The 13,704-nt window shown below is 37.4% G+C and overlaps 1 long non-coding RNA gene across 2 annotated transcripts in view; it reads right to left on the bottom strand.

Annotated features, from left to right (window-relative positions):
- Positions 1 to 13,704, bottom strand: part of LOC135444238 (uncharacterized) — a 79,083-nt gene that overhangs the window by 52,447 nt on the left and 12,932 nt on the right. For both annotated transcript variants that reach the window (XR_010439184.1, XR_010439185.1), the window contains exon 2: positions 9,228 to 9,351. This is a non-coding gene — a long non-coding RNA (uncharacterized LOC135444238). The remainder of the gene's footprint in view (positions 1 to 9,227; positions 9,352 to 13,704) is intronic.

Below are 13,704 nucleotides of genomic sequence, written 5' to 3'. Positions count from 1 at the left end.
GCTAAAGGGAAGCAAATGACATTCATGTAAAAAATCCCAAAACCTTACCAGTAACTAAATACAGGCAAGTTTTGTTTTCTTTTTTTTTTATTTCATAGTAGTTAACAATATTTTTTACTTTAAATTGCAATAAATTCCCTCAATTTCACTCCTCCTGCTCCATTCCATGGAATTTCTCCAAAGAAATAATGAAGTTGAATAGTTATGCTTGCAGAAATTGCTATTACTTTATCAATGCCTGAGCCAACAAAAGAATTTTTCATGCACCTGCACAAAAGAGAAGGAACTGAACAGCTTTCAAGAAATGTGCTATATTTCAATATATCCTGGTGACATGCAGAAGTATATCTACAATTCTGAAAGGAATAGAGATGGAAGAATGAGTGGAGAGGGAAATCTTTACAATCATGCTTTTTTGTAATGAATTCACCAATATTAGAACAAATAATGCTGCCTTGCTCAGGAACAATTCTTGGCCAATAAATTTTGCATCCAATTCTAAAACATCATTTTAGTAATTTCTTAAATGCAAACCAATGTTAATGTCTCAGTATCTTTTACACTTAAATGTAATATTTCACTTTATTATTTCCTTCTTTGCATTTGCTCTTATTTTGATTTATTCTATTCTAATTTATTTAGCAATTTTAAGCAATTTTTGGATATATTTAGTGCTTCATGAATTCTGATGGTTTTGTTAACTGAACACGACAGCATGTTTAGTGGATTGTAGCAGGTTTCCATCTATTCCTCAGCATCAAACTGTAGAGATATTAATGTATGCCCAAATTAGACCAAAGCAGCAAGTGAGTTTAGACTGGTTTAACCTTCCCCAAAGTTTTAGAGGAGCTCATTAATGTTGCTCTGCACAGCATCTATAGTCTTATAATAAAGACATGATGCAATATTGCTTTGATACTTTCTTGTATCAAAGCACCTTGCAAGCAATTGACTTTTTATGCCCTGTTATTCTTACAGTTACCAGGTTTTTTCATCACAGTTTTTAACTTTGACTCCTCCTGAAGTCCTCCTTATATTTGCAGGTTTATTAGAAGGACCAAGAAGAAAGGAGTGGGAAACAAAAGGCCAAGGTGTCAGTACCCTTATTTATACCTATGAATAATGCTTTGCTCCATAAATAATGCACTGAACTCACAGCATGTGGTACAGGTGTTTGTTTGCCAGAGTTGATAGTATATTCATAATATATTTATGAATATTTGGGAATTGGGAGAAGACTTGCTTTTAATTTGAAGTTGAAAATAACAAAAGTCAACCAACATTTTATGAAAACTGTTTACAATGAAAAAATACGCAGTTATATTTGTGCTTCAGTAGCTGAATTCCAGCCTCAGGACTCAGCTTGAGACAAAATCCCATCTCAGAATGCCTTGAATTTGGACAGATGCAAAACTTAACAGGTTCATGGAGACATCTTTAAATAGAGCATAACAGAGTGTTCCGTTTACTGGGGGCAAATGTTACAGACAAATTTCATTGAAAACCCACTTCATTTTTTTGCCCAGCTTCTGCTTTCTTGTTAATGCATATCCATGAACAAATTGTGAAAGCCTAACGAAGATTTTAAGGAGAAAATCAAAGAGAAAACAAGACAAAACAAACAGGTTCAATTTCCTCTGCAGAGCATTTGCAGAAAGATATCAGACTAGATACTTTTCAGTTAGAGAAGAGTAGGGGAATGGACACAAAGACTGACTTGCCACAGAAGGCTGATAGTTGTTTTGGAAATACAGAAAAAAAAAAAAGTAATCATTTTTCCTCTCTGCCTCCAGCTTCTTCTTTTTATTCCTCAAGGAATTAACTTTTTTTTTTAACCATGAACCCAAGTGCATTGGGGTAACTTAACTTCAGTAAATTAAGCAATAGTTGTTCCTTTTAGAATTCCAGTTGTAAAAATTGATTAATTAACTATTAAATATTTCATCAATAAATTTACTTCCTGAATGTGTGCCTGCTGGAATGCAAAATGCTGGACCCACTTTTTTAGCTTTCTACATTCAGGTTAGAGCCAGAAGCGCAAAGCAAACGGAACATGCCAGATGGGTAGTCTGCTGCTGCAAAGAAGTCTCTGGAGCTGTAAAAGGTAATTCAGTCCAGCTTCTGTAAACTACACTTCAGGCAAGATGACTAATAGGAATAATCATGAAATCAGCAATATAAAGGAAAATACAACTTCCTGCAACAAAATTAGAAAGGCATTCAAAGATAGAGACAAACTGGGAGGTTGACTTTGCAACACCTTGTGGTAATGAGCAGTGATCAAGATTACAAAGAAGAGATTTGTGCCTGAAAACTGTCCTGCTTCTTTCAAGCTTAGCAGTTGATCTAATAAAAGATAGTATCTCCTCTAAAACCTTGCCTCTCTTAGATTTTTTGATCAATTCTTATTAGACAAAATAGTGCTATTTCATTTTTCATTGGGGATTTTAAAGAGCTTTACAAAGAGGTTTATAGATATCACTGGGATTCTTGATGCATGAAGTACAGTGTACTACATCCTCAGAGGCAGTTCTTGGTGCTTTGACACTCCGTATGATTCAGAGACTGATGCGCTGTTAGATGGGGACAGCCAGGTGCCTCAGCAGAGAGCACCTGGGAGGCCGATCTGATGAAGCTGGATGAGTGATTTTGGTGGAGATGGAAGTGCCTTTCTTTCTCCTCCACCCTCCCCAACACAGGTGCTGTCCTGAGCTGGGACTTGCACATTTCACCACTATGTACTGTCTCCTGAAGATGGATACTTGAGCCATCCCTTACTCACAAAATACAGACAACCTCCTCTCCAAACATTATGGAGCTCTCACTTGGAATATCAAATTCCAGTTTCAAACACTTTCAAAATCTGAAAATGTTTGGCCTCTTCTCCTCTATCTCTTAGTACAGTTCATAAATTCTCCTTCTGCACCCCCCCAACACAATGAACATTTAATCACCTCGTTGAAATTGGAACAGTTTGAAACAAGGGAAGGACAATCTTGACTCCCTGTCCCATCACCCTTTCTCAAAGCCTACTCTGAGCCTGTTGTTTAAGGTGCTTAAGGTGGGACTTGAAATGGGAAGAAGTGGGATCTCCCAACTGCCGGATGAATGCCACTAGACTAGAACTGAGTGTGTCAGTGCCACAACATTGAAACTTACATCCATTTCTAAGTTTGAAATCCTGACAGATCTGAGGTACAAGACATGCTGAAGTGCTCAGCAGTCTCCAGGCTGGAGACACACTGGGCATGTCGAGGATATAGGACACATCAGGAACATCTTAGCATTAGATGCTTATCCGATAGCCAGAGACAAGTGGTTCTGCCCCTATGTGATTCCAAGCCCTCTATATTTTCTTTTCTTGGAAATAAATACTTTTGCACTTCAGGAACACCCAAGCACCACCACCTTCCAAATCTAGAAAATAGAGCAGCAGACTATGAACAAAAGAGATATCTATAGTACAATAATTCCAGCTTTTTTAATCAATAGCTGACCTGCTCAAGGAGAGCTTGGATACTGTAGAAAGAGAGTGAAACTATGGTGGCATGAAGATGTGCTAGGACAAGAAAATGTGGACAAAGCTCTGTGTACCTGGGATCAAACTTTCCAAGCTGTCTCAGTTAAGTTCTGTTTTTTTCATATGGCAGTTTCACATGTGCACATTACCTGTGCAGTTAAGCACAGCTGGGAATGACTTCATTTGAATCCATTCCCATTCAAACTGCAGGCACAAACCCTGTGAAGACCATGAATTACACCCTGGACTTTGCACAAATTTCTCTGTGTGAGTAATTTTACATTCATACAAAAGCAGGCTTTTAATAACCTTTCCCAGAGAGCTACAGAAATTTCATGGGTGTATGAGATGGACACATTTTGTGACCCTTTAACTAATTATTGTGCTGTTACTACCCTTGGTGCTTTCTACGTTTGTTGACCTCAGACTAAACTTATATACCTCTCTTCACATGATTTCAGACTGAGTAGGACTTTCCTCTGATATCCATTTTTATTTAACTCTGATCTGTCCCTTTTATGAAATTCTGAGTTGGTTTTCATAGAAATCTTATCTGAAATCAAAGCTCTGTTTCTATGTAACACTTTGGCATACAGCCTTATCTTGTGCCATTATTAAAAACAGAAAGCTCTTTTATTCAGGTATATTTTTGACCTCTGCTCTTCTCTATTTGGAACAAAACCTTCAGCCTCATGGCCAAGAATAGAAGTAGCATCATTCAGTTCCCAATTCTATACCTTAACTGCTAGATGATGCTTCCTGTGAGTATATAAAATTTCATTTAAATGCAAAATCACATTATGTTTGCTTACACTAATGATGTGTTAATATTATTTTTTATATCCTGCCTTTCCTTATGACCTCCCTAGTCCTCCAGGGCTTAGCAGATTTTCAAGGTCCATTACAACAGTGGAAGAAGGTTTATGTGACTACTTGTCACTCAGCCTCTATGTTAAAGGTTCCCATAAAACAGCTGGGGACATTTATTACACCATAGTCAGCACTGTTTGAAAAAGCACTCCATGACTCTGTATGAACAAAATTTCTGACAATGAAGATATTTTAGGAAACAAGCAGAAAAAATTCTAGGATATTACCACCAGCCAGGCACTAGTATTATCCAAGAGTTCAGCACTTTCAATATGTGATGAAATATCCAAAAGTACATTTTTTTTGCAACCATGTGTATAGAATGAGATGCATTCCGCTTAAACAGAGGACACTACATTTGTATAAAATAGTGTTAAGACACTCAATCCCAGCCCATCATAATTACAGTAAAAGAAAAACAACATGTGGTTCTGTAGATAAAGTTACCAGGTAAGAGGATAAAGAGTTATTGTTAGTATATAGTGCTCTGCCAAGAAATTATGACTAAAAAGAAATTAAGAAACAAGTAGAATTTAATAAAAGGCTCAATAAAAGTGGCTATATTGCACAACAATCTATTGCAAAAGCTTTTAATAGTAAAAATATGACTTATTTGTGACTCTGGCTTATTATGTAGGTTGTGAAGATGTTTTCTGAGTGCAGAAGGAAGGTAGAAGAAACATTCTATGCTCTACAAAAGCTTGGGTTCTATTTAAAATCTTTTTCAATCAGAAATGGAGTATCTGAGGGAGAGCAATTGTAATAAGTCTCATTATCTTCTGAAAAACCAAGGAATCACAGACAATGTATTTGTCCAACAATATAACCATATGTTCATGTTCTTTTGATCAGCAGTAATATTAGCCAGCTAAGCTCCAAATTTGAACAGCACTTTAGAACCCATCTTTTCACTGAGTTGGCAAACAGTCACAGTGAATGAAATACTCACTGCACTGAGAGATGGTCAAAATTGGAATTTCTGTTCTGCAGGAAACTCTGACCCTTCAAAATTTGATGATGACCTAAATCAGAAAGAATGTCACTACTTCAAAATTTCCCATTAAACAAATGGCTTGAAGAAAAGAGATTCAGGATTCCAAAACAAAAGCATTTTGGTAATGACAAAACAATTTATTTTGACATGATTAATGGTTTTAGTTTGATATGGTAAAAAGCTTTGCATCAATTGTATCTAAATGCTGTCTAAACCATTTGGATTACATTTGACATCATCACAGTAACATGGTTAACATTAATACACAATGTAGAAGGACAAAATAAAGAACTGGAATTACTAAAACTGAAGATTTTTATGAAACTGAAATAATTATTTCTGACAGTTCTCCATGGATATCTCCACTGTATCTTTTATGAAATCTTAACATATGACTACCCTTCATTCACTGGTAATAAACAGAACAATCCTCCCTATCCTTGCCCCAAAACAACTGGATTGAAAAATGTGATTAGGTATGGCCTTTCTGAGGTGAGTGGGAGTTCTGGCACTGACATCAATTAAGTCAGAACTTTTTTCACTGATTTCAGAAGGACTACTTGTGTACTTGAAAACATGCGAACATAAATCCTGTATTGATCTGGAACCTTAACAACAAAACTTCAAAGGAAATGATCCCATCTAAATCCCAGCTGAGAGCATAGGGCAAAACTCTTAAACATAGTGCATAGACTCTCAAAAAGCAAAAGCATTGTCTAGCCAGATTCTGAGAACATTTTCCATTAATTTACATCATCTGGAACAACAGCAAAAATAGATTATTTCAAAATCAGTATGACCAGTCCACCAATTTTAAAGTGTCTTCAACCACAGGAAAAGAGTGGCACTATTTTTATCATACACTTAGAAAAAAAATCATTACTGTTACTGCATTATTAAAATCTGCATACTTATAAATAAGGTAGCGATTTCCAACATGAAGAAGATACTGTTCTCAACAGTCAATATAATAAAACTAAATCATGTGGTAAGATAGACAAGAGATTTCACCAAATGTGGGCAAATATGCCTCAGGCACCCTCTATTAAGTGCACATCTGCCCAGAGAGCAGATTGCTACCATCTAGCATTATCAAAAGGCTGCATGTATTTCTCAGAAAACAAGCACAAACATTCTCAATAAATCATGGCGCTAAATACATGTTCCTCTGTCAGTAAGACATCATCTTCCACCTTGGTTGTGCCTGAGAGAAAATGTTTCTTTTTTTGTGTGTGTGTGAATTCAGATAAAAAGAAGAGTTGATTCTCTTCTTCGCTCCACCCTAATCCCTTGAGCATGTGCTTTACTGCAGACTTGAAAGGCCTTGTGAGGTTCTTTTGTATTGGTACAGGCAGGGCCTCATTGCCAAGCCCATCTACATTGCCTGCCCCCTTTCTGATGGTGCCTAGGAGACAAATTTCTTTGGATGACTGCTGGCCTGGATATAAACATGAAGCTAGAGATCCTTACATCATTTTTTTCCCAGTGTAGTCCAAAGAACATCCCCCCTGCTGCAGCTGATGAAAGACTAACATCCATCTTCATCTACCTCCAAAATCAGCTGGTGCAAAGTAAAAGGTGTCCAACAATAGAGAAGCATATTTAAGGGCAAGTAGAAAACAATATTTCAAGCACAAATCATGCAACACAAATTATTGCAAAATGGCATTGAAATTTCAGAATGATCACTTAAAAGCCTCTTTGTTTTGTTTAGATGAATGTTTATTTTTGGTGCATTAACTCAGTATTTTTGGTATCAGTAGGTGGAATGCATACTTTAATTTAAACTTCATAAGGATACTAGCCAGAACTTTGCAACTGCATTCATCTAAATAGATGACAGTATTTAATATTGCAGTATAACCTTGCTTAGTTTTCAAAATAAATTTGCAAAGGGAGTGGACTACTCTGAGGATAATCAATGTGATAGGGAGGGTTTTTTTTTTAATCTCTATGCCATTATTTGAAACTGACTAAACCAAATTTTTTACGTTAAGTTACCTGGGAAACCAAATGGAATTTGTACTCTTCTTCCAGGTACAGCAACGTAGTTGGAAACAAAGCTGTGCCACGAAGCAGATTACCCAAAGAAAGTAGTTCTGTCAACCCTATTAAAACTGGCCAGAGGGACTGAATTGTGTTCCCAGAGTGAATACACCACAGAGATGGAAAAGGAGCAGTGATCTGCCAAGTACCAAGGTTTTTAGTACAAGTTCCAGCCATTACTATGGAAGAACCTGTGTGGATCCGATTGGATCTCTATTAGAACTATGGCAGCCAGCAACAAGACAAAACAGAGATGAGGAGCAAGTAGGCATCCCCTGAAACGCGAGGCTAAGGACCACCTCTCTGTGTTGACAGATGTGATACACCATTGTGACAATGCAATTCCACTGAGGTTCTCTAATCTCCATTTAAGTATTGTTGGATATTGTTAGTGAATTTTCCACATGTTTAAAGTGTTCAAGAAATGATCAAGCACCTTGCTCTATCAATGTAAATTTTTACCTATGTTTATTAATTATGTCTATCGACAGCAAAAGCATGTAAAGTGTTTAACAATGATGATAATTAATGGCTTGGCAGAATGTGCAAAAGGTTCACTAGAAACTCGTGGCTAATGGCCAGAAGTCAACATTACCACAAGCATAAAACCAGAGTAACTGCAAGAATGATTCCAGGCCAATTAAGGTTCAGTAAACATTCAGCATCTGTGGGTTCCTTATGGTTTTTATTAAGCCAGAATGAAAGCTTTATGCACATAATTTTGTACTATTTTTTTTCCTTTATGCTTAAAATAAGAAGTTTCTCCCTAAAGGTCTCCCAAGGTCTGAATCCTTCACTATATTTAATCACTTTTGTTGTCTTTCCTTCTTCTTGGCAGCAATTTTGCCTGAGTACTCCTGGGACTGGTGTTGCATTACAGATTCATCAATGATTTGCTGCTTACTCTACATTATCCCACGAGTGCTGAGGCAAACAGTTCCTTGCCAGGATCAAATGATCCTCTATATTCGCCTGCAGTTTAAAATCTTGTTAATGCTGACACTTCTGACGAAAGCTCCACTCTGACACCGGAATGTGTGAAACCTGCAGGCTTTGGTGACTGCCACATAAAGAGGTACCCAGGGCACAAAGTTTTTTCTAGGTCCTCTATTAGCCCACAGGGACATAATCAACTTAAGCAACATCCTTACCAGAAACAACGTCAAACAGAACAGCTCACACAGTCTGTCTGGAGGTGATGCTGCTGATGGGTGACACAGAGACTGCTTGCTAAACCAGCATGTCTGAGGATTTTGCTCTAAAGTCAATTAACTTTAATGGTAAAACTCCAAATTGCTTCAATGATCTTTGAACCAAGCTCAATAAGAACTAATTAGGTCTCCATTCCAAAGGTTAGTTGTCAGAATTATTAATGGATTTTTGTTTACTTGTTTTTAGTATTGGACAAGAGAGTCTTTTTTAGTTATTTAGAGGAACTGACATAATTCAGAAAGTCTTAAATTAAAATACAGGTACCAGTATTAAAAAAATTAATTTCCTGTAAACAGACAAGTAAAGAATTTTACACCCTGTACAAATGTGGTCCATTTCACAGGGACAAAGGAAACACAAACTAAAGTTAGTGACACCTGTAACTTAGTTCTGTGGTGTTTACTACACTCCACAGCCTTACCAAACCTTGTATGTGTTTAACATGAGTACAGCTAGGTTTACTATCTATAGCTTCCAGTTCTGACAACAAAGTCTAGGACCTGGGCTGGACTTTTCAGAACTCATCTCATTCCCTCTGCTGAAAACTCTTGACACAGGAGAAGATTGTATGTCTGAAACACTTACCCCAGGAGAGAACATACTTGAAGAAAGACTGTGACGAAGGTTTCTCATGTAGGAATACCACAGCAAATGCCTGTGCAGTCTTGGCACTTTCTATGATTTATTTATTCTGTCAGCAGATCATCACCTGCAAATCAAATTAAGAGATACTCAAAATCTGAAAGTTACAAATTAGACCAAAGTCATTTATGTCATGATTTTTCTCCTACTTTTCCTTCCTTTCTTTTCCTGGAAACTGCAGGAAATATTTGAAGTTCAAAGTACAATAAATATAATCTAATCAAGTTGCATTTATAGCATACAAGACAGGAAACAGAGATGTAGTTCTTCACTATGAATTGGTCAGAAAACGATTTAACTTGAAATGCAGTACTCAAAAAAAGACCTAAATTCAGTCTTTGGATCCTGGAGTCCAATTCTCTCTGGCACTAACAAAATGTCATGTCATTTTCTAGAAGAACAAGGTCTGCACTTTTGCTGCTGAGCTCTGAAAACCTAGTTATACAAGGAGAGGAGAGTCTGTCTTCATGGTATGGTGGAGGAGATGAGAGAAAAGTCATACCCTCACATGGTGCATACAAAGGTAGAGACCCAAAAAACTCTTCCTGGTGACAGGGACTGCCCTTCTTTCTCCCTGATAGGGACTAACTCCCTGAAATACAAGGGAATAAAGGAGGACGGTAGCTCCGCTCTCCTCCATCTCCCATCCACCTTGCAGTCACGAAAAGAATAAGTTCAAATGAATTCTGGCACAGAGGTTTTGCACAGGCTTCCCCACCTGCCCCTTTGCCAGAGGCCTTGTCAGCTGAAACACGTGCGTGCTCTGTAGCTGCTCCAAGTCAAGGTCACTCGCTGTCTTAAGGCACATGAGACTCCAGGATACAATTACGATGTGCTGAAGGTTACTGGATGGAAGTCAGGGTGGGCACAGAAATATGCACACACATCACTTGTTCTGCGCTTGGACACAAACCCTTGGCAGCCAGGTTTGGTCTGATGTGATGGGCCTGAGGGCTGGGCTGCAGTTCAGTCTCTTTCAGAGATTTAGGTTGACTGTGTACCACTGGTGTTTAGAAGCAGCAACACTTGACTTGAGCTGAAGACAATGTGGGCAAACAGCTTTTCTGAAAATCAGTTTCTCAACAGTCACAGAGTCATAGAACTACAGAATGGTTTGGGTTGGAAGGGACCTTAAAATCGAGTTTCAATCCCTCGGACATGGGCAGAGACATCTTCCAGTAGATTAGGTTTCTCTAAGCCCCCATCTAACCTGGCTTTGAACTTTTTCAGGAATGGGGCATTCAAAACTTCTCTGGGCAAGGTCTTGTAATAGCACTGAGCAACAGTTACTCAGATTTCAAATTAACAGAGAGAAAATAAACATATTTTGGATTAATATGAAGAAAAATTGGAAGAGCTTAGATGCACTATAGCTCTGTGCCAAGTCCAGACTAAAGTCTCAATTAGGATGTGTAAGCATCTTTGCAACCTGTATGAAAAATAATCGCAAAACTGGTATTAAACTATGCCCAGTCAATCAGAATGATCCATAATGTGGAAGTTTTTAACAAGCTGCTGCCCAACATTTTTGACATGTTTTAAAACAAGCCATCCTGATCAGCCCTGTAGAGGCAAGTGATTCTAAACCTAATGATTCTCCAAAGAGAAGAAGGCATAAAGATTTAGCAACTCAGTAGACATGACTGCGCAGACCTCTGCTGCCAGCTTGGAAATGACAAATGACTTGTTAATAGAGAAGCTTTCTTTTTGTATTATTTTTTGCCAATGAAGTGAAAACAGAGCATTGATTAAGCAATCCAAGCTGAGAAAATACCATCCAAATTGGATGAGAGCTTTCAGACCAGCAGCTTCAGACCAGGTTTCAAGGCTTTGAAATACAACTTCTGCTTGTTGCTTGATGCTTAAAGATACCTATCCTGGAGCCACAGACAGTAATTGATGTCAAGCTGACACTGTAGTTCACAGATGAATTTCAGTTGTGTGGGCCATGCTACATGCACAACGCTTGTGTGAAAAAATGCTTTCTGTGTCAAATGCTACAAACGGAGAGAGAGGATTAATAGAGACATCAACAAAAAAGTTCTCTGCACAAATAGAGTATGGCTGAAGAATACCAATAGCCCAGCATGCCTCTGACTTAAAATCACCCTTCTCTTCCACCTGTCAGATGAAATCATTTGTACAAAAATTCAGTCTGAGCCTTTCACTCACAGTATTAGTTTTCTGCACAGCTAAAATACTAACTTATATCCTGTGGAATAATTTTACCACAGTCACCATATGTATTCAATAGTAAACAAAAATTAGCTGTCTAGAGGTAATTAAAAATATTTTCAGGTTTTTCCTCTTGCAGAAAAGAATTAAGTTTTCCGGGGGAGCTTTAAATACAAGCTTTAGCACTCACAGATATTAAAGTTTGAGTGACTCATATTCTCATTCCCTTGTATAGCTACACTACTAGACTGTATTTCCCCCAATTCATCACAGAATAGGCTATGTCCACAGCCATAAAGCAGAGACAGTGGCATGTCATGGAGCACTAAGTCCAAACAGTAAAACAGGCCCCTAAGTAGAATAGGAGAAATAAGCATCTAAATTGTCATCCTCAGAAGGCACTATAGAGACTTATTTAAATTAAAATATGTAATAAATATTTAAGTTGACTGTTTGGTGCCTGGGGAGGGTGGGGGGGTTTTTAAAATAAACCTGCACAAAAACATGCCCTTTCACTAAAAATATCCTAACACCCATAGAAAACTGCTGCAATGAAAAATTTTCACCTTAATCAGGTCAGTTTGTCTGGACAACTGCTGGGTAAATAGCTATGCCATTCTATTTGTATTGCAGCTCATGCTCCAGAGCTCGGAAAAATCAACATAGGCTTATAAGCAAAGTCAAAAATATCCTTCATTTTTAACAGACAAGCATTGAAAGAAATGGTATGGGGTTTCTTTTCAACTAGCAATCTGAATATTTTATGCATCCAAAAATTAAACCAGTTATTTTTGTGTCTCTGAATTTTAAATCAACACCCATTATTTTACAGCCTGTTAACAAACAGAATGTCTCTGATATAGCAGAATTGCTTTCCTGAAAAGTTCATGCACGACTACAAATTGTAAGGCTAAGATCCTTTTTTCTGAAAGTATTGTTCAGAAAACAAGCACAGAGCAGACTTTCCTTACCATGAATTATCAGCCCTATTTAACCTATTATCTCCACATTCTTGATTGAAAAGTTTCCAATTGTTTGAACACCTTCTTCCCTGAAAAGAAAACAAAAAGAAAACAAAAAAAAAAAACCCTCAAAACATGAAGAATAAGAGAACAAAGATTTGTGTTGATTGTTTTAGAAAAGAAACTGAGGAAAAAACATTATTAGTGATAAAATTATTTGTATTTTTTTGTTGCTGTTGAAATGAATTACTGAGCACAAGATTTGCTAGGTGAGTAACTGCAACACTGGTGCCAGAGGAGACCTTCTTGTAGGACTCTTTGCAACACTGTGATGGTGCTTGAAATTCTATTCATAGTCTGAGTACCATCTTGATCAGATTTTCCTTGAAATTCCTTAATATAACATTATGCAAGCACTTCTACGGGATTTGTTGTTCTTTTTGGAAATCACAGAACCATAGAATGAATCATAGAATGGTCTGTGTTGGACGGGATCTTAAAGATCATCTAGTCCCAACCCTGCCTTGCCCTGGACAGGAACACCTCTCACTAGACAAGGCTGCTGAAGGCCTTGAACACTGCCAGGTTTGTACCTCCATGGACAGCCTGTTCCAGTGTCTCACCACCCTGACAGAAAGGAATTTCTTCATAATTACAGTTGTACAAAAAACTCTTTCTTTCTAAATAGAGTACATAGTTTCACTGCCTGAGAGGGAAATAATAGCTGTGTACATACGTGAAATGACACACTTCAAAACAGAATTCTGCTTCCATGATTTTCTATGGCTCAGAATCCTGCTTTGATGGGAAGATGACATATTGGGGAAGTACTGAAACACACACAGATTCCTCACTAACCTCTCCTGAATCTTTCTGACACACACTCACAGAAGTGACATTCCAGCTGACTTTTGTTGGTCAAACTTAGATTCACTGATGCTGCTGAAGTAAATGAATGTAGTTACATACAAAAGAGATTTGAAGAAGGTTTTTTTTCATTCTCACAGCAAAAAGTTACACTACTCAAAGTAGTTGTGTCCATTAAAAAAACCCTCTTTTTTTCATTAACTCATTATTTTAAATATATTTCAAAATTTATTTGTAGTGGAAAAAGGATTTATAAGTAGGAACCACAGGAGAGTCATAATTCAGGTCACATTTGTGCAGTTCACCAGCTAATCTGAAAATCTAAATCTGCAGAGACTTTTTGATATCTTCTCAGAACTCTGCATCATATTACTTATGAATGGACTCCATTCAAAAGAAAGGTTTTAAAATGCCAA

This window comes from Zonotrichia leucophrys, chromosome 2 (genome assembly GCF_028769735.1).
Source record: "Zonotrichia leucophrys gambelii isolate GWCS_2022_RI chromosome 2, RI_Zleu_2.0, whole genome shotgun sequence".
NCBI classification, from domain to species: Eukaryota; Metazoa; Chordata; class Aves; order Passeriformes; family Passerellidae; genus Zonotrichia; species Zonotrichia leucophrys.
This window is presented reverse-complemented; position numbering and strand designations above follow the sequence as displayed.